Genomic DNA, 23,182 nt, shown 5'->3' on the forward strand with positions numbered 1-23,182 from the left:
GTGACTCACTGCCGCCGTCGCTGCGTTTGTATGCAGTCCACTGCAAATAAGGAATGTCACCTCAGATAAAATACGTTAACACCGCATTCTTAAAGCAAATATTCAAAACACACACACACGCACACACACACGGTGTCCAGGACAAACGCCGCTGTACCGCCTTGTGTGTGTCGGGCGGGCTGCGGCACGTCGTGTGTGTATACATTAAGGTTTCAGAGCCACGTGCGACAACTGAAACAGGGCGAATAACGGCTCGAGCACCATAATGTGTCGCCGCGTGATCCCGAGAGCCGGCGGCAAACGCTACAATTCCTGTTAACGACCCTACGACAGTCGACTGAGCAAGGACCTCGCAGTTATTGTCCAGTAGTTATGACGAATAAAGTCCCGAGGACGGTGTGACCATCATGGAGTGAGTCTCCGGATTTAACTGCAGTGCAGACGTCCCTCCTCGTAATTTTCGCGTTCCATTTTAGGAGAGCCGTTCTGCTAGTACTGGCCAAGGGCGGCTGCTAAATGGGTGGTCCTTAGAACAGATGGGACCACAACACGGCAGAAACGCAAGTAAGAGGAAAGTACACACTCCTAACGCCCCCAAAGAGCCTTTCTTTCTCCGTTGGAACTACCGGGTGAGTCACTAACTATTGCCACGAAGAATAACTCCAAAAGTATCATAGGAGTTGAAAAGTTTGTGGGGCAAAAGTTGCATGGGACAACGGGGGTCATTATATGACGTTGGGTTTTTGTTGATAGGTGGGGTCACGACAGCGATAAGGTCAAAGTTGTTTTTTTCATGCGGGATGCTATAGTTTGGTACTTATTTTCTGATAGTGGCTATCGAGACGAATACAATGATGTGTAACAGTAAGGTCTTTGAAGGTCAACGAAAGTCAACAAGGTGACATGAACGTCCATTTACAGAGGGTGTTCGAAGTGATGACCATTGGTATCAATGCAGTGCTGCAATCTTCTTATCATGGATTGAGTGGTATTCCTTATCACACTGGCGCTTATATAAGCAGTTGCTCTGATAATTCTTTCTCTCATATCTTCAGGTGTAGCTGGAACGTCTTTATAAACAATGTCTTTTCGAATCTCCACAAGAAAAAATCCAGAGGCGTCAAGTCTGAGGAACGAGCCGGCCACGACACATCTCCTCCGCGTCCAATCCAGTGATTTGGGAATTGCCTCTGCAGCTCATTTCTTTTCCATCAGCGAAAAATGTGGCGGACGCCCATCGTCTTCATACCACATTCTGTTCCTTGCTCCTAAAGGTATTTCTTCCAATAACAGACATAATGTTTATTGCAGGAATAGGGTGTACTTCCTACCATTAAGATTTCCTTCGATAAAATAGGGACCCTCCAGAATCCCACACTATACATTAACCGACCACAGCTTTTGGTGTGCAACTTGCCGCAGCCAACACAGATTTTCAGTTGCCCAATAATGCATGTTATGGAAATTAACATTTCCGTGGTTCGTGACTGTAGTCGCGTCAGTAAATAAAATCAAATTAATAAATGTGTCATCCTTGTGAACCTGAAGTTAAGCCCATTGGCAGAATTCAATGCGACACATACAATCCCACCAGTTAATTCTTGGTAGAGACTGATATGGTAAGGATGATATTTATGGTGATGCAGAACACGAAAAACACTACTCTGGCTCACGCCAGATTCTCTTGCTATTTGACGCGAACTAACACAGGGATCTCGAACCACCGTGGCAAGAGTACAAATTTCTGTTTCCTCGTAAGTAACTTTCCTTTCCCAAATATGTTTCCGATGCGTTAAAGATCCAGTTGTTCTCAATTTATGATACAAATATTTAAATGTACGACGTGTATGGTGAGTACTTTGAAGATATCTTTCCGCGTATAAGTCTCTAGCTCTCACTGAATTTCGTTGGAATTCTCCGTAAATATGAAGCATGTCGACTTCTTCTTTGAAGGAATACATCATTGACATTCGCGTGATTAGACGATACTAGTCATACCGTTCCTATTAGTGTTTTATTGCGAAACCGTCGAATGGAGTTTACATGCCAATGGCACGTTACATGGATACGCCGTATTCTGCGAATATGTACTATTTGCACGGTATACGAGAGAGAATTGTCAGAGCATGTGTTTCGATAAGTGCCGAAGTGATACAGAATACCACTCACTGCCAACCGCTGTGACCGAGCGGTTCTAGGCGCTTCAGTCTGGAACCGCGCTGCTGCTACGGTCGCAGGTTCGAATCCTGCCTCGGGCATGGATGTGTTTGCTGTCCTTAGGTTAGTTGTGTTTAATTAGTTCTAAGTCTAGGTGGACTGCTGACCTCAGATGTTGAGTCCCATAGTACTCAGAGCCATTTGAACCATTTGAATACCACTCACTCCATGATAAGAAGATTGTAGCACTGCATTGATACCAATGGTCATGGCTTCGAACACCTTCTGTAAATGGACGTTCATGCCACCTTTTTGACCTTCAAAGACCTTATTGCTACATCATCATCATCATCATCATCATCATCATCATTTAAAACTGGTTATACCTTTCAGCGTTCAGTCTGGAGCATAGTCCCTCTTATAAAATTCCTCCATGATCCCCTATTCAGTGCTAACATTGGTGCCTCTTCTGATGTTAAGCCTATTACTTCAAAATCATTCTTAACCGAATCCAGGTTCCTTTTCCTTGCTCTACGCCGACTCCTCCTACCCTCTACTGCTGAACCCACGAGTCTCTTGGGTAACCTTGCTTCTCCCATGCGTGTAACATGATCCCACCATCTAAGCCTGTTCGTCTTGACTGCTACATCTATAGAGTTCATTCCCAGTTTTTCTTTGATTTCCTCATTGTGCACACCCTCCTGCCATTGTTCCCGTCTACTAGTACCAGCAATCATCCTAGCTACTTTCATATCCGTAACCTCAACCTTATTGATAAGATAACCTGAATCCACCCAGCTTTCGCTCCCATACAACACAGTTGGTCGAAAGATTGAACGGTGCACAGATAACTTAGTCTTGGTACTGACTTCCTTCTTGCAGAAGTGAGTAGATCGTAGCTGAGCGCTCACTGCATTAGCTTTGCTACACGTCGCTTCCAGTTCTTTCACTATGTTGCCATCCTGTGAGAATATGCATCCTAAGTACTTGAAACCGTCCACCTGTTCTAACTTTGTTCCTCCTATTTGGCACTCAATACGTTTATATCTCTTTCCCACTGTCATTACTTTTGTTTTGGAGATGCTAATCTTCATACCATAGTCCTTACATTTCTGATCTAGCTCTGAAATATTACTTTGCAAACTTTCAATAGAATCTGCCATCGCAACTAAGTCATCCGCATATGCGAGACTGCTTATTTTCTGCTCACCTACCTTAATCTCACCCAGCCAGTCTATTGTTTTCAACATATGATCCATAAATAATATGAACAACAGTGGAAACAGGTTGCAGCCTTGTCTTACCCCTGAAACTACTCTGAACCATGGACTCAATTTACCGTCAACTCTAACTGCTGCCTGACTATCTATGTAAAGACCTTTAATTGCTTGCTAAAGTTTGCCTCCTATTCCATAATCACGTAGAACAGACAATAACTTCCTCTTAGGAACCCGGTCATATGCCTTTTCTAGGTCTATAAAACATAGATACAATTCCCTGTTCCACTCGTAACACTTCTCTACTATTTGGCGTAAGCTAAAGATCTGGTCCTGACAACCTCTACGAGGCCTAAACCCACACTGATTTTCATCCAATTTGTCCTCAACTAATACTCGCACGTTCCTTTCAACAATACCTGAGAAGATTTTACCCACAACGCTAATCAAAGAGATACCTCTGTAGTTGTTACAATCTTTTCTGTTTCCATGTTTAAAGATTGGTGTGATTACTGCTTTCTTCCAGTCTGATGGAACCTGTCCTGACTCCCACGCCATTTCAATTATCCTGTGTAGCCATTTAAGACCTGACATTCCACTGTATTTGATGAGTTCCGACTTAATTTCATCCACCCCAGCCGCTTTATTGCACTGCAATCTATTGACCATTTTCTCCACTTCCTCAAGTGATCCTATTTCCATCATCATTCCTGTCCCATTGTACATCGAAATCTGAAACATTACTGATCGTATTTTCACCTAAATTGAGGAACTCTTCAAAATATTCCCTCCATCTGCCCAGGGCATCCACAGGATTCACCAGCAGTTTTCCTGACCTGTCCAAAATACTTGTCATTTCCTTCTTGCCTCCCTTTCGAAGACTGCTAATTACACTCCAGAATGGTTTTCCAGCAGCTTGCCCCAAAGTCTCCAACCTGTTTCCAAAGTCTTCCCAAGATTTCTTCTTGGATGCTGTAATTATCTGTTTGGCTTTGTTTCTTTCTTCAACATAACTTTCTCTGTCTACCTGAGTTCTAGTATGTAGCCATTTTTGATATGCCTTCTTTTTCCTTTTATAGGCTGCCTTGACTTTTTTCCTTTTATAGGCTGCCTTGACTGTGTCATTCCACCAAGCTGTTTGCTTCATTCTACCTTTACACATTACTGTTCCAAGACATTCTTTGGCCACTTCTAGTACTGTGTCCCTGCACCTTGTCCATTCCTCCTCCAGTGACTGCAGTTGACTACACTCAACTAACTAGTACCTTTCTGAGATCACTGTTATGTACTTGTGTCTGATTTCCTTATCCTGAAGTTTCTCCACTCTTATCCTCCTACACATGGACCTGACCTCCTGCACTTTCGGCCTCACAATACCAATTTCACTGCAGACTAAATAGTGATCTGTGTCATCAAAGAATCCCCTGAATACACGCGTGTCCCTCACAGCCTTCCTGAATTCCTGATCTGTTATTACATAATCAATGACAGATCTGGTTCCCCTGCCTTCCCAAGTACACCAGTGAATGGTCTTATGATTAAAAAAGGAGTATGTGATTACTGAGCCCATACTGGCACAAAAATCCAAGAGTTGTTTCCCGTTCCTGTTGGCCTCCATATCCTCTCCAAATTTACCCATAACCTTTTCATACCAATCCTGGCATTAAAATCACCCATGAGCAGAACACTGCCCTTGTTCTTTACTCTAACAACTATATCACTGAGTGCGTCATAAAAACTATCCATCTTATCTTGATCTGTCCCTTCACAATGCGAATATACTGACACAATCCTAATTTTCTTGCTAGACACTGTCAAATCTATCCACATCAGTCGTCCGTTTACATACCTTATTGCAACTACGCTGGGTTCCATTTCTTTCCTGATGAAAAGTCCTACACCCCATTGTGCTATTCCTGCTTTGACTCCTTGCAGGTAGACCTTGTATTCTCCCACATCCTCTTCTTTCTCACCCCTTACCCGAATGTCACTAACAGCTAAAACTTCCAACCCGATCTTACTTGCAGCCTCTGCCAGCTCTACCATCTTCCCAGAGTAGCCCCCATTGATATTAATAGCTCCCCATCTCGTTACCATTCGTTTGCCGAGTCGTATCTTAGGAGTCCCTGGTTTGTCAATTAGAGGTGGGACTCCGTCACCTCAAAAGGTCCGAGGCATTTTGCTCTGATTGTTGCCAGCATCATATTTAAAGTACCAGGGAAGCAGGTTGCTAGCCTTGCTTGCCCCGGGTCCCATTGAGTTTTACCCCTAACGGTTGAGGTACTAACCGGTGGATTTGGTAGTCTTTGCCGTCTGAGCACAAAGGCGGCCACGACTCGGAATATGTCCAAGGTGCCCAGCCTTATTCCAAAGTAACTGGTATCTCGACTGTCAGGACCACTTACTTGGCCTTATTGCTACAATAATTCTATTCCTCTCGATAGCCGCTATCAGAAAATAAGTACCAAACAGTAGCATCCCATTTAAAAAAGCAAAGTTCACCTTCATATCTCTGACGTGACCCCATCTAGCAACAAAAAACCAACGTCATATTATGGTCCCCTTTGTTCCACGCAACATTTGTCCCATAAACTTTTCAGCTACTATCATACTTTCGGGGTTATTCTAGGTGGAAATAGATAGTGACTCTCCCTGTATAATCTTATTAGACACTGCTGAATGAAAGTAGTCTGCTCTGATCTTGTCTTTTGGAGAAACGCTACCTGACTGAGTATGTTCTGAACACGATTACAATGCAAGCTGCATACTCTGAAATAGACTCACCTCGCATCTTTCTGGAGAGTGGACGAAGCCTGAAAAGAACTTAAACTCACCAAGTTTGCACTGTGCCCACCAGATGGCGCTGCCAGTGCAGAGCCTAGACAAAATCGCGAGAATCCAATAAAATAATTTTTCTGTGTTGGAACAACAGTGCAGCGTGCAGTGAGACAGAATTATGGAAAAGAACCGCCATGTCAACATAGCATTGTGCTTTGGTATGACAAGTTAGGGACTCATCTACATCTACATCTACATTTATACTCCGCAAGCCACCCAACGGTGTGTGGCGGAGGGCACTTTACGTGCTACTGTCATTACCTCCCTTTTCTGTTCCAGTCGCGTATGGTTCGCGGGAAGAACGACTGCCGAAAAGCCTCCATGCGCGCTCGAATCTCTCCAATTTTCATTACCTCCTCGGGAGGTATAAGTAGGGGGAAGCAATATATTCGATACCTCATCCAGAAACGCACCTTCTCGAAGCCTGGACAGCAAGCTATACCGCGATGCAGAGCGCCTCTCTTGCAGAGTCTGCCGCTTGGGTTTGCTAAACATCTCCGTAACGCTATCACGCTGACCAAATAACCCTGTGACGAAACGCGCCGCTCTTCTTTGGGTCTTCTGTATCTCCTCCGTCAACCCGACCTGGTACGGATCCCACACTGACGAGCAATACTCAAGTATAGGTCGAACGAGTGTTTTGTAAGCCACCTCCTTTGTTGATGGACTACATTTTCTAAGGACTCTCCCAATGAATCTCAACCTGGTACCCGCCTTACCAACAATTAATTTTATATGATCATTTCACTTCAAATCGTTCCGCACGCATACTCCCAAATATTTTACAGAAGTAACTGCTACCATTGTTTGTTCCGCTATCATATAATCATACAATAAAGGATCCTTCTTTCTATGTATTCGCAATACATTACATTTGTCTATGTTAAGGGTCAGTTTCCACTCCCTGCACTATGTGCCTATCCGCTGCAGATCTTCCTGCATTCACTACAATTTTCTAATGCTGCAACTTCTCTGTATACTACAGCATCATCCGCAAAAAGCCGCATGGAACTTCCGACACTATCTACTAGGTCATTTTGAAACGTCCCCTTTGAACAATTTATATATGGCTGTGCTTAACCTGACACACAATATTTTGTTAGCGCAACGCAATCTGACTTTCAAAATTCCCTACAAAAGAATGGCCCTGACTAACATTAAACTATACCTTTCACAAATCACTTACCTCACAAAAATCTTCGCTGCTCAAGCTACTGCAATACAGCGAGCGCCACTACTGCCAGCTAAATAAAAGATTCAAACTACTGAAGGCACTAACTACTGATAGGGATAGTTAGCAAATGAAAGATATTAATAGAGAACAAACAATGTATTTACCTTGATATCATCATATATAAATATAGCAGTTCATGACAAATTTCAAAACTCCGCCATCTCTCTCCCCACATCCACCACTGCTGGCGGCTCACCTCCAACTGCGCAACGCTACGCGCTGTTCACAGCCAGCTGCCTAACACTACAATGGCGAGTATTACAACAATGCAAAGCAGACACAGACTGCCCACAGCACAGCCAGTGATTGTCATACAGAGGTGGCGTTACCAATAAAAACCTAAACAGCCTACTTACATAGAGAAAACATAAACAGCCTACTTACATAGCCCCCATGCTCCCCACAAAAATTTTTACAAATGGTGTTGGGCACTGGCCAATACAGATTTGACAAAAATTTTTCACAATTACAGTAACAAAGATATAAAATGCACACACTTATTAATATTATGTTGGTCAAAAGACCAAAATTTCTCACAGTCCATAAAGACAGTCCACATTGTTCATCACAGTAAAAATGCAGAGTTTTTCTCAAAGTCCAAGCAGTAAAAGAAAATGCACATAGAAGTAGTGGATTTCCATGCAGTCTTGAAGAAGTAGTGTTGACCTTCCAACGGAAAGACAGTGCTGACTCTCGACATGCTGACAGGTAATGGGCCACAATGGAGCAAACCCACAGCAGAGTCATTCGAAGTTCTGACGAATATTGGTAGGTAGGTCATCACAGAGCGGACCCACTGTAGTCCTGGTAGAGAGTATGGTATTGGTGGGCCACCAGAGGTGCAGACCCACTGCAGTCCTTGTAGAAATAATGGTATTGATGGATCATCAAAGATGTAGACCCACTGTAGTCCTTGAAGAGATGGCCAGCAGCCATCTGTTGTGACTGTGCAGGTGCACAATTACCATTGAAGATTCTTGCAGAGAATATAGCAAGTCCATAAACCACCACTTGTGCACTCAGAAAGTTTTTCTTTTAATTGTCCTTAGAACCAGCAATGCTGTTATCCAGTCCCTTGCTGAATCATTAACACACGTGCAAACACTATCAGTCCCTACTTCTCACATATTGTCCATATACTATGACCAACAGAAACGTGTGCAGTGAAATGTAACTTACAAGTTAATAATATCATGAACTGGTGACAATTACAATTTTATAACAGAAGAATACAATAACAAAGGTACAAAATACATCATTAAAGAACATAATAATACAGATAACATTTGTAGTACAGGCTTTACAAAAGAATAGAAATAAACATATACATCAGTGTTACAAAAATAGTGACATAAGTACATACATAAAATAATGAGAATAGTTTTCGAAACATTAATTTCACACATGAACATTGAAACAGAACAGAATTGTAAACAACTTTACAAAGAAAATAACATATTATTAATGCAACTTATATTTGAGGATAACAGTATTCCTCCTCATAGTGAATATAGCTTAGTATTAGAAGAGAAAAAAATTCTATGAAACAGTAAACAGAGACAGGAAGAAAACAAATACTCAAGGGTACACAAACACATAGTGGGATAACACCAATAGGAAAGGACAGGGTTCGTTTTCAGTGTAACATTTGGTACTGCAGTCCAACCCAAAACTTCATTCTATAGATCTTTCGTCTTATTTCAACCTTTGCTTCCACCAAAAAAATCTTATCCAAGCATGCTTTCTGTATTCTGTTCATATTTCTTTCAAAATAATTATTTCTGATTGTACAATACTCATTTGGGCCCAAATCCTTTTCATATAACTTTCAAAGCATTCTTTCCCTATTCTCCATAGTTAGGTTCTTATATAGTCTACCCCCTCTTAAGCTATCTTAAATCTACTGAGCTCAGATACTAAACTAAGGAACGAGGCAATGCAGCAGCAGAAAATAAAGCAATTAATATAAACAGCAATAAAAAAAATGGAAAATCGCAAAGCAAGCTACAGTAAATCTAAATTACCAAGCAATTCAACATTACAACTAATGTGAGGCAATGCAGCAAACAAAAAATAAATCTGGCTTAGCAGAGTAACATAAATTAAAGTTCAGTAGCACTATGCCTGGCAAACAGCAGCTTATATCTAAACATGACATAGCTCAAGCAGAAAAAAATATTACAGTAAAAACAACAATGCAGATAAGGGAAATGTATATTCACATCTTAATGTCTATGTAATTAAAGTGGTGCACCACAAGAAGTTATTCTACCAAAAAGTTACCAATTACTTGAAAAGAAAATTATGAATGCAGTTACTAGTTCCTTCTTATTGTTCTTTCCTTTCCAAGTGATCCTTTTTTAAAGAATGTGGATCATAAAATAATTATTTAATAGATCTGTTGACAGAAAGTGTTCACATTAGCAAATGCATTTCATTTTATAAAAGCAATGCTGCAACACAGCTGGAAACCAGATATCAAGTGAAATAAGCAATTACGCAAACCAAAGCATAAAAATATCATTCAATAGTCATGTGACATTTCATAAGTTAGTAGAAATTCTCTCAACTCTCGTAGAAAGACGCTTGTCGTAATCAGGTGTGCAGATGTACGAATATTTCCCATCAATTCATAAGCATTTCAGTAATTAGCACAAAGTGCGAGTAATCATATGTTTTCAAGTAACGAGGGTGTCGCATTAGCGATGAAAGGCACACCCTAATGGCTTGTTCTCCAGGTGTTTTCCTGTGCTCTGAAAGGCACGCGCTAATGGCCTTTTCTCCAGGCGTCTGACACAGCTGGGTGCCCATGACGCATTATGTGTAGGTGGTCCGTTAACTTTCTTACGGAAACATTTACGACAGCAGTTTCCGCTACAGAGACAGTCGCATATAAAAATATTTCACAGGTCAAGAATTTGCGTTACAAATCTGTAGAAACAAAATGCTATTGATATAACAGTGTCCAAAAAAAATTTTCGTCTGCATTGTAATACATTCACGCATTTACGCACATTTCATAACTCTTAAAGTACGATTCTTGGTTTCCAACAACCTTTTCCACAAATCAGAGTCCCTAAACACTACTCATTATTCCTTACCTCATTATACATAAACATATTCGTCGACACTTCTTCAATATTTCATCATGAGAAATACGTAGCATAATAAACATTCCTCAACAACATAATACACATCGTCGTCGTAATAATAACATCATAACACCTCAGTCAAATCTCAAAATCGTCGTAACTTCCTCCAATAATTTCCAAGCCTAAAAAAATTCTCTGCTCATGTCGAAAGTGTCAGCTGCCTCAAACGTACTTTAAAAATCATGAATCCATACCAAATACATCATTCAAAGCTCTCATAGTATCACAATGGTTCCAAAAAAATATGAACAGTTTACAAAGTACAGACAAAATACAGTTTCATAAGTGTGAAGTTATCCAACTGTGTAATTACGTAAACATCTGTCACTGATATAGTAAAATAAATGTTTGTCTCTCTCAGTTAAATGATCAGATAGCTGTGTAATTTGTGTGTTAGAGAAATATGGTACCGATGTGTAAAGTTGTATAAGCAAATACCATATTAGCTAGGGTTCCTTGTGGTTGCCACACACATGGTACACAAAGTAAGTGCGTACCCCCCTGAGGATAAATGTAATTATACCCTCAGGTGTTACAAATTACAGCAATGGAATGAAATGTATCACGGAAAACTTTCTTTGTAATTAAAAAATCTTTGAAAATAAGTGTTTTAAGTATAAGATTAATCACTCAAATGCGTGTCCTGTAGCGCTAAATGCGCGTCTTGCTGTAAGATAATTCTGTGGAAGTGTCGTAATTATCGTCCTCCGAAAGCTAAGTTCTGCAGAAGTCAATGTACTTACCCCATCAGAAACGAAAGTGAAATGCTTTGTGTATAGATATCATAATTATTATGTACATTACTGTGATCAAGAAAATACTATACTGTAAAGTATTGTTGTGCTAAGAAAAAGGCCCTCACATTGTAGCTTACTACTAAAACATGTTTTGCTTTCCAGAAGAGTTCAGAAAAACTGTGCGGATATAAAACAGATACACCGCAAAAGCAACATTGTAAATTGTCACTCATTAGTAGCGTCGTGATAAAAATCGTGTAGCTGTCACATAAACTAACCTCTGTGTCATCTGGTATCTCTCAGAAAGCACTTTAAATTCAGAATGTATTTTCAAATAAACCAAAATGTTGCATTAAAATCTCATTAGCAGTACTGGTAAATGTTCTAAGTATGTGAGCCTTATAGTCGTTACGTAATCGTGCAACAAACAAGCAAGAATGTACACACACAATAACACTGTGACGTCTGTTCACTATAACAATGCATTCGTCATTTCTGTTTAAATAAGTTCTCTTGGTTCTTGACTGGATATTTCACTTCAAACATAGTTGTATGTTAACAGTTTCTTAAGTGTGACACAGCATACTAGTAATGTGAAGCGAAAAATTTTATGACAAAGACAAAGTTAAAAAGCAGATTATCTTTCAATAAATGGTTTTACATGTGAAACCTGGTGTAAACCTTCACTCTTCATAGTACTCAGAGTTTGAACTTGAATGCAATTGTCATGCGGTATACGTCGGCAAAGAATACTGGAATTTTTCTCAAGGTTAGCGTCTATGTTATTTTTCTCTGAGCCAGCCGGCGCACGTGGGTGCCTGCGGCGCGAGTCATTGTCTGTCTCTTTGTTGGCGCGCGTTGTTATTGGGATTAGGAGACCTAACTTCTACAAATTCGCCTTGCCGAGAGGGCCCTGCTCTGTTAGAATCCCGCCAGTTCTGATGAAATTCGCGTCTGTCGTTTTGTCGGTAGTTTACATAGTTTCTTGTTTGTCGGTCATGTGGTGGAGAATTTCTCCCTGAATCGTAACTCTGCGCCGAACTGTTGCGTCTGAAGTTATTCTGCCTCCCTTGATAATGCTTGTTTTGGTTCCCATATTGTCTGTTTCTCTGATTGTCTCTGTGATAGTCATTACTACGGAAATGCGATCTTTCTCTGTAACTATTATTACTCTGCCAACGGTTGTCGTACGGGTGGTGTCTATTTTGGTCACGATTTGCGTTGTAAGAATAGACCAGTCGTGTCCGGTTATTGTTTCTGTCGTCACGGAATTGTGACGGATGTGACCTGTAATTGTTGTGTCCTTGTTTTCGCGTTCCGCGATTATCAGTGTTGATTTCTAATTCTTGTAAGAGTCCCTGAAATGCTTCAATGTCGTCTTTGCAACGTCCTGCCAAAATAATATGTCGTAAATGTTCAGGCAGTTTGATTAAGCAAATGCGGATGAGTTCTGAGGGGCTGTATGGGTTTGAAAGATACTGATTCTTATGCAACATGTCTTCAAAATATTTCATAAGACTGGAAAATTCAGATTGTTCGAAATGTTTCATCATTATGATGCCATGTTTTACGCGGTCTTGTGTGGCTTGAGACCAATATGCTGAGAGGAAGGCATGGTAAAATTCTCCTTCGCTGTGGCAATCGTGAATGACCGATCGCATTCTTACAGCTGGTTCATTCTCTAAGTAGCCACACATAAATTCTAATCTGTGTTCTAACGACCAGTTGGGAGGAAAACAATGAGAGAATTGATGGAGCCATGCTTGTGGATGAATGTCGTTGCCAGAATTCTTAAATGTTTTGAATTTACGTGTAGTAATGAACAGCTTATAGTCAAAATCATCATGTCGGCGAGTCGCATGTCGGTCATTGTTACGTCGCTTCGGCGGTTCCATCTCAAAATTCGGTGCACATTGCCGATTTCTTTCATAACTTCCGAAATGCGCTGTGTTATTATTTTGTGGCTGTTCCGTATTTCTATGTCCCTCTTCCCGTATTGGGGCGCGAGTGTCCTCTGAAATACGTAATTCTTGTACTACTTGTGCCAACTGATCTTGCACTTCCCGGATTTCTCTTTTGTACTGTGTATTGATTTGATTTTGATTTTGTTTGAATTTTCTAATTTGTTCATACTCTTCTGTGTCAGTGAAGGCTACAGGTGTTGTGTCATTCAGATCATCATCTACCTTTGTAGATAAGTTAGTGAACTGATCTGAAAGTTCGGCTACTTTATCCGATAGTGAAATCATTTCCTCTGTATGTTTTTCTGAACCAAGTTTCAGAGTGTCCATTTGTGTTGCAATCGTGTCTACTGTGACCTTTAAGTTTTCCTGAGTTTTTGCAAGTTGCATAACCGTATCGGTAGATGCAACTGAGTCAAATTTTGCTTGCAAGGTCTCATGATTTTCATGAACAATAGTTTGCAGTTCTTTTATAGCTGCTTCGTGATTCTGTAGTGCATTTTCATGACGCGAAAAAATAGGTTGGAAATGCTCACAAATTTGTGTTTTTACGTCATTACAGACTTTTTGACATTTCGATTCAATGTTATGTAACTCACTAGTTAAATCTTCACGTGTTTGTTCAAGTGTGGTGTCTAACTTTTGAAGATTTTGTTCCATTGTGTCTAACTTTTAGAGATTTTGTTCCACTGTGTCTAACTGTTGCTGTGTTTGTCTCTGATTTTGTTCCATTTGTTGCATTAATTGCAATAATAATGTATTAGTATGTGGAATCTGTTTCTCTACGCTTTTCGGCAGTGCATTTGCACCGACAACATTCACATTTTGACAAGCAGAAAATGTGTCTTGACTTATTTGAGAAAACGGTGATGACCCAAAACCTGAATCTACAGTATTTGCGATATTGTGTTCTGTCATTCCCGATTCCTGAGGCGAGCTGTTGCCGACCAATCGATCGATAACGCTTCCCTGTTCACTACCTGTTTCACTGTCTACACCATTGTTTGCCGCCCGCTCCATTTCCCTATGCGCAATTACCAAATTACTACTTTGAACATTAGTTAATTCATTACTCTGCGGCGCTAACACACTGCCTTCGTCTTCACTGTCATTTCTCAGTTTACTTTGGAGCCTAGTATTACGTTTTTCACACGCCATAATTGTCACAATATTTCACACGATAACACAGAAAAGCACAATTTGAAGAGCAAAATAAAATAACATAGCAATGGAAATAATGTGTACTTAATTGCCAGCGCAGCTGCGAAATACTTGGTGCAAATCTACATGCATGCCACAACTGTTTTACTGTACAGCAGTGAAAGGCTACAACTACAAAGGAGATTCTCTCTACAATTACGCACTAGCAATAAACAAAATCTACACTAATTACACAAACTACAAGAAAAATCAGAAGATTCCAGTGAGGTATCCTCGGCTAAGGGTCGACATATGAAACGTCCCCTTTGAACAATTTATATATGGCTGTGCTTAACCTGACACACAATATTTTGTTAGCGCAACGCAATCTGACTTTCAAAATTCCCTACAAAAGAATGGCCCTGACTAACATTAAACTATACCTTTCACAAATCACGCTCACAAAAATCTTCGCTGCTCAAGCTACTGCAATACAGCGAGCGCCACTACTGCCAGCTAAATAAAAGATTCAAACTACTGAAGGCACTAACTACTGATAGGGATAGTTAGCAAATGAAAGATATTAATAGAGAACAAACAATGTATTTACCTTGATATCATCATATATAAATATAGCAGTTCATGACAAATTTCAAAACTCCGCCATCTCTCTCCCCACATCCACCACTGCTGGCGGCTCACCTCCAACTGCGCAACGCTACGCGCTGTTCACAGCCAGCTGCCTAACACTACAATGGCGAGTATTACAACAATGCAAAGCAGACACAGACTGCCCACAGCACAGCCAGTGATTGTCATACAGAGGTGGCGTTACCAATAAAAACCTAAACAGCCTACTTACATAGAGAAAACATAAACAGCCTACTTACAATTTATATATATTGTGAAAAGCAATGGTCCCATAACACTCCCCTGTGGCACGCCAGAGGTTACTTTAACGTCTGTAGACGTCTCTCCATTGAGAACAACATGCTGTGTTCTGTTTGCTAAAAACTCTTCAATCCAGCCACACAGCTGGTCTGATATTCCGTAGGCTCTTGCTTTGTTTATCAGGCGACAGTGCGGAACTGTATCGAACGCCTTCCGGAAGTCAAGGAAAATAGCATCTACCTGGGAGCCTATATCTAATATTTTCTGGGTCTCATGAACAAATAAAGCGAAGTGGGTCTCACACGATCGCTGTTTCCGGAATCCATGTTGATTGCTACAGAGTAGATTCTGCGTTTCCAGAAACGACATGATACGCGAGCAAAAAACATGTTCAAAAATTCTACAACAGATCGACGTCAGAGATGTAGGTCTATAGTTCTGCGCATCTGCTCGACGACCCTTCTTGATGACTGGGACTACCTGTGCTCTTTTCCAATCATTTGGAACCTTACGTTCCTCTAGAGACTTGCGGTACACGGCTGTTAGAAGGGGGGCAAGTTCTTTCGCGTACTCTGTGTAGAATCGAATTGGTATCCCGTCAGGTCCAGTGGACTTTCCTCTGTTGAGTGATTCCAGTTGCTTTTCTATTCCTTGGACACTTATTTCGATGTCAGCCATTTTTTCGTTCGTGCGAGGATTTAGAGAAGGAACTGAGTGCTATCTTCCTCTGTGAAACAGCTTTGGAGAAAGGTGTTTAGTATTTCAGCTTTACGCGTGTCATCCTCTGTTTCAATGCCATCATCATCCCGGAGTGTCTGGATATGCTGTTTCGAGCCACTTACTGATTTAACGTAAGACCAGAACTTCCTAGGATTTTCTGTCAAGTCGGTACAGAGAATTTTACTTTCGAATTCACTGAACGCTTCACGCATAGGCCTCCTTACTCTAACTTTGACATCGTTTAGCTTCCGTTTGTCTGAGAGGTTTTGGCTGCGTTTAAACTTGCAGTGAAGCTCTCTTTGCTTTCGCAGTAGTTTCCTAACTTTGTTGTTGAACCACGGTGGGTTTTTCCCGTCCCTCACAGTTTTACTCATCACGTACCTGTCTAAAACGCATTTTACGATTGCCTTGGACGTTTTCCATAAACACTCAACACTCGGAACAGAAGTTTTCGTTTTGATCTGTTAGGTAGTCTGAAATCTGACTTCTATTACAACTGCTAAACAGATAAACCTTTCTCCCTTTTTTTATACTCCTATTTACTTCCATATTCAGGGATGCTGCAACGGCCTTATGATCACTGATTCCTGTTCTGCGCTTACAGAGTCTGTTTGTTATCAGTAGGCCCAAGATGTTGTCTCCACGAGTCGGTTCTCTGTTTAATTGCTCGATGTAATTTTCGGAAAGTCCACTCTAGGTGTCTCTGTAAGAAGAAAAGTACTGCTGGACCAAGTGCGCCAGATGCAACCGTGGAGAGGGTGAGGGAATGCTCCGTACGCAGTCCAAAAAAAAATCGACTGTCCTCGCAAGCCACGAACTTGGGAACTTGGAATACCGCAGCAAACTTTGTTTAAGATTTTGTGACGGTGGTTACATTTCGAACCGCATCGTCTGCAGCTCGTGGAACAATTAAAATATTTCGCCTAGTCTACAATTTACTCAACTGGTCGTAGATGAAGGAATTATAACGCAGAGAAAATTGGAATCCAGTTTTCCTTCCTTTATTAGGGTGCTTTACTCGAATTTTTTTAGATGAAAACCAAAGGATGAGATAGTTACAAGGCTGGCTTGCAACGCACGTGAGCAGACTACTCTGATGATGGCTAACGTCGAAACGCTGAAAATGGATTAACAAGTGAAGGGATACTGGATTCTAGTTTTCTCTGCGTTATAATTCCTTCATCTGCAGCCAGTTCAGCAAACTCCTGACAACGCAAATTATTCACCCTGATCGCCTCATTACGGGGTGTCTTCATGGCACAACTTTGTTAAAACAAGAAAAAGGTTATGGCCAGACCTTTCAGTTTTGCGTCACATTGCATGAAACACTTGAGAATGAACATTTAGCCTCCAATCTGACGTTCAGGAACGAAGTAACCTCCATTTATCTGAGTAGATTTATTAACAAATTGTGAGAGTATTGGGGACTGAAAATCCTCGTGAAATTTTGGTGCGTGATCGAGATTCGCCGAATGTTAATGTTTTCTGCGTAACGTCACAGACGAAGCTGTGTCGACCGCTTTTCTTCCTTGAGAAGATTGTCGTGGGTACCTCTTACCTCGGTATTTTCCAGTTGTAGCTGTATCAGTAACTGACTGCTGACTGCGTGACTTTCATCTCCTGACAAGATGGAGCAGCCGCTCTTTGGAGCATGGACGTTGGTTGCTACCTAAACGACGAACTTCAGCTTCGCTGGATTGGGCGTACTGACAGTGTGAAGATGAGGTGGCTATGTTCCCATGCCCCCCCCCCCCCCCCCCCCCGGTCACCTCACCTAGCGCCTTGAGACTTTTTTCTTTGCGAGTACATGAAGGAGCGAATGATGTATGTACCACTCTGAGAAGAACATTGGAGCAGCTCCGAGACTGCGACAGTGCTGGTGCGATGACCGTTGACAGGATGTTGCTACATAAAATATGGAACGCGCTACCCATTAAATGTGTCTAGTGTGACCAGAGGAGCACTCATTGGTCACTTGCGGCTCTGCTCATGTCTCACTCATATTTTTTGTACATGTAATACTTTGGTAGATATAGATCTTGGAAAACGAACGAATCATTCATAATAGCCCTATATTTACACGCACACACACACACACACACACACACACACACACACACACACATATATATATATATATATATATATATATATATATATATATATATATATGAAATCCAGAAAACCAAGAAAATTCTAGAACACATCAAGACACTTAAAGTCTCGACACCCTGGATGGAAGGAGTCCGAAAAGACCTACAAGCAATTGGCACCACAAACACCACAGACAGAAGCAACTTCCGAAAACACATAGACAATTGGGAAGTAAAGTCAGAAGCGCTAAAACAGCGGACCAAACAAGAATGGTCTGAGGAGAGAAAAGAGGCCCTCTCCAAGAGAATGAAGGAGTACTGGAAGGACAAGAAGAACAAGCCTTCAAAGTCATAAGCTTAACGATTTCCTTTTAGGGAAAATTCGCCAACAATTATATATATATATATATATATATATATATATATATATATATATGACTTGACTTTATTGGAAGACCTTTTGACAGTTATGTCTATCTTTCCATGCGCAAAATAGTTAAGCCTTGAAGAGATGAACTTTCTAACACTTCATCTACACAGTTAGCAGCAGCTTTTCTTGAAAGATTTCAATTTTCCTTCAACTCTCTGAGTTTTTCTTAATTATCATGAACACTTTCAAGTGATTAAATACTTGTTTTCAAAATTCATCCTCACGCATGTTAATCTGATACCTCATTTGCTACGGCATGAAGTCATGCAGCGGCATGCCAGTCGGAAACAAGTGATCAGAGAGGGCTGTTAAGAAGACGTTATCCAATTGCACACTGACGGACACCTCTCCAGGACGACAACGCGACAACAGCGGCCTCTATGGGACGAGGACATAAGCACCGCACCGACTGATCGGGACCCACTTCTACAGAAGCATCATAATTAGGCACTTCAAGACCAGTGACTTACGAATTGTATGTGCTGAAGAGATTTCATATTCGCATGTCGCCCTTTGCTTACAACACTTCCGTGTTATTGTCAAAGTTAAGTATTGTCATTGCTCATTTCGTAATAAAACTCATTAATACGATTTGTCTGAATTTTTTCTAGCGGTCCGAGAAGACAGGCTTCCTAGACCCTGCATATTTGACGTCAAGGCAGGATTCAACACCATTTGTCCTTGTCCCACTCTTAGTTTGGCTATGAAAGCTCTGGCAAAACTCCATTATGTCACTTATAGGGAGTCTTGTTTCCACCCCGCTCAAACATTTCACTAAAGCTTTTCGAGGGTTAATCGTACGACAGTACATCTTCTTTGCATGCTGTCATAGGGAAAAGAAAATATAAATTCGGTATCTTGAACCGTTTATGAAATGTGACGACTTGTATAACCACATGATTCCCGATATGCAGGGATGTAATCCTGCCCGCTGCATGTACTCCATCTACCAGATATAAAAACTAAAATCTTGATAGCTAAGAGATATATCGTCCTAATCTCAAGTTTAAATACAATTTTGGCATATTGGCTAAAGTTCATATGCAGTAATGTACGACTTCCATCTAACTCTATGCAAAGTCTATGCAGTCCCTTTAAAATTCAGCAATCTCTTAAACATTTCGTTCAGTTATTTACTTAGTTTCGCGCAGCACAATAACGGAAAGAAATTCAGTCCTTTATCGAGAAAAGATATGAAGCTATTCGATGTGAAACAATCAATTTTTTCACTGAATAGCTTCTAAAAAACATATGGTGATAATATTTTATGGCAACCGATACGATCACTCCAGTCCTTAACTAAAAAGATTAATAATTGTCACTGGCACGCCAGCTGTGGCGACAACACTCAAACATGTCCGAATTAAAAAGTTGCCAGTTATAGTGGACGACAAGCAATGGCACGAACGTCGCGAACCCAGTACAGTTCCGTAGCTATACTTACAGTTGTGTTTTGCCATATGGAGCTTTTGCTTGGTGTCGGTCACTTCTCCTCCTCATGAAGGGGGTAGCCTTAGGAGTCACTTTCCAGCTACGAAATGCTACTCGCTAGTGTTATAGAGAATAATACTAAAACTATCTAATGGACCTTACGTCAGAAATGAGAAATCAGACTGGGTATCTCGACATCATGACTTCATTGCAGCTTTGCACTATGCCATGAGAAATTTAGTTCTTTTAGTAACTTCATGTTTTATAAGCAATAATTGTAAGAAAACTGTAAGTTAGACGACTTGTAAACCGGAACTGTCATACTAATAAATAACGTCTCTAACGGAAGCTGAACTGTACAGTGAATACGTACTGATACAGTTTGGGTGGGACTTAAGTGGGGCCAGAGTATAAACGATTTTATTAAGACCACTCAGTTAAATTAATCATAACTAAATGTATTCCACAGTCGTAGATGGCATAATCTCAGCATGAGCTAACTAAACGCTTACCTTTCCCTAATTGTATTTGTGTTTAAATATGTAAGATATTTCTGTTCCAAATCCAATACTATGTGATTTGATTGAAATAGGTCACTATTTAAATGGACTTTATTTCCGATTTGGTTCGTCATACATAAAAACCAATAGCACCACGTAAAGAAGAAGGACGCTAGACTCTAGGTTAATTTGAAACAGTTGCATAGATATAAATATTTGACTGCATTTTCTTATTTTAAATGTTGTTGATGATGCCACCATATTATTTGTCTTATTACTATCTAGTGTAATATGTACGTTCAAATGTATGTTAGAATGTAAGGATAGAAATCGACTATCATCACCAGGCACGCATTTCAGTATCTCTGGTATTTAGAAAAACATTTTAATTTCAACTATGGTCATCTTGGCTTAAATTTATAAGAATTTGTGAACATCACCAGTATGGTATGGTTTACCGGTGCTGTAAACAGTTGACGCTGCTGTGCTTCGTGCAGTCTTCTTGTATTTTGCAATCAGTCGTATAAGAACGATGTGGTCCAGCAGATAGTTAATGCTTAGCGCGGGCAGCTTTTGGCTGGAGACCTACTCAGTCTTTGGGCAGCAATCCAGTTACTCCACTTCAGCGTTTTAAAATTATACGGGTGACAAAAATTGAAGCAGTGAGTGGGGGCTTTTCAGACTGATTTCAACTCTTGTATGTTATCTCAACTGAAACACTTCATGTGAGGACATTCAGGTTTCATGTGAAACATTTGAGACATCACATAGAAAATTTTGTGGGCCAGGCGAACCAACAACTACGTTTTGTTATCAGAACACTTAGAAGATGCAACAAATCAACCAAAGAGACGCTTTCCCGTTCCCTTATTGAGTATTGCTCCACCGTATGGGATCCTTACCAGCTAGAATTGACGGACGACACTGAAAAAGTTCGAAAAAGGGCAGCTCGTCTTGTGTCATCGCAAAATAGCAGAGAAGGTGTCACGGATATCATACGTGAATCAGGGTGGAAATGATAAAAACCTTTCACAGGTCATAGGAAGCATACTTACCAGTAAGTAGATTTCCTTGCAGCGTTCATGGGAACACATCGGACCACTTCTGTGTGTTCCTGGCATCCAGTGGTAGGTCGCTGAACTAGCTGCAATTTCTGTTTTGTTGTGAAGTACAGCTTTCAGTGCCGTGGGAGCAGGCCTGTACGTACCACCAAATGATGCTGTTTTAAAGGCCATTATGCTTACCAATCAAGTACTCTCACAACAAGTACACATACCACGAAATTAATATTTCTTTTGTGGACTCTGGGAAGCATATTTACCACCAAGTTAGTGATTGTACTCCGCTCATGGGAATATGTCTTACCACATTTGGACGTACCAGACATTTTTCTGTAATACACTGTACAAGGTGTATACAACAGTCAGTTTCTGTTGGTGTGTGACATAACTAAGGATGGTACTTGTGAAGTCGAAACACATTGCTTCGTTTCTACAATATATAATATTGTGATCTGTATCAGTTCTTTTCTTTAATGAGCAACAAACGCAGTTTCTAGAACTGCTTTCACATTGTAGTAAGTGAAATAAAAATACAAAACCCTATTTTTTTCACGTGTGATGGCAACACAACAGCTCAGGAAGGGAACTGGTATATAAATTTACCACCATAATTTAAAAGCTCACAAAAGGAGCATGGCAGATATAGATATCACCATATATTTTGTCCTAATCACAAAAATATACTATAAAAAATAAATTGATTACTTGGCTGTGGCGCTATAAAAATGTGCCCGCATACTGATAAAAACAAAAGCGTTTTTATTTGCGACGAGAACTTTTTACAAACACCAACTTTCTTCTCCGAATACGAAAATATTTTATTGACTCTCAACTACACAGGAAGTAATGGCCTTCGTAATAAAATAAAAGGAGTGAGAGCGCGCGGAAATATCTAGGTCTTCGTTTTTCCCATGTGGTATTCTAGAATGGAACGGTCGAGAAATAGCAGTCCTAAAGTGGTAGTGTGAACCCTCTGCCAAGCTCATCATTTTGAATTGCACAGTAGTGATGTAGATGCAGCTGCAAATGAAATTTTAACGAACAGTGAAACAGCATTACTAATGAACTTTAATATTAAAGCATAGTCGCCACTTGGATTTTGGTTCTGCTTTCAAGGTAGCTGATATAACTGGCTAATCTGCCAAATCTTACACGCTACTCACGTAATCTTAGCTGTACTTATCTATGGCCTTACTTCTATAACTTCGACATGGGAAACAAGAAGCAATTAAGGATCTCATGGAAGGCCATTATATTCGTGTTTGTGATCTGAACGAACAACATATAGCATTAAACTTTGTTGACAACATTATTTTTCTCCACTGAATTTTCATTCATTATATTTAACTTATTTAGTTATTCATTAATTGTTACAAAATTATACTTGTAATTGTCTGACAACACCTACTGTAGACAGAAGATGTTGCTACTAGGGCATATGTACAGCAGTTAAAGATGTTAGTAGAACATATGTACAGCAGTAAAAGAACCACCTCTGCGATTGTAGGACCACATTTCGTCCTAGCAATAAATGCCAATTCTATGACTTTGACTCAGCATTCCGAGAATATTTTCTGGTCTAAGAGGGCCCGCTTCCAACAGGGCATTAAAACAAGCTTT

This window comes from Schistocerca piceifrons, chromosome 3 (assembly GCF_021461385.2).
Source record: "Schistocerca piceifrons isolate TAMUIC-IGC-003096 chromosome 3, iqSchPice1.1, whole genome shotgun sequence".
NCBI lineage: Eukaryota > Metazoa > Arthropoda > Insecta > Orthoptera > Acrididae > Schistocerca > Schistocerca piceifrons.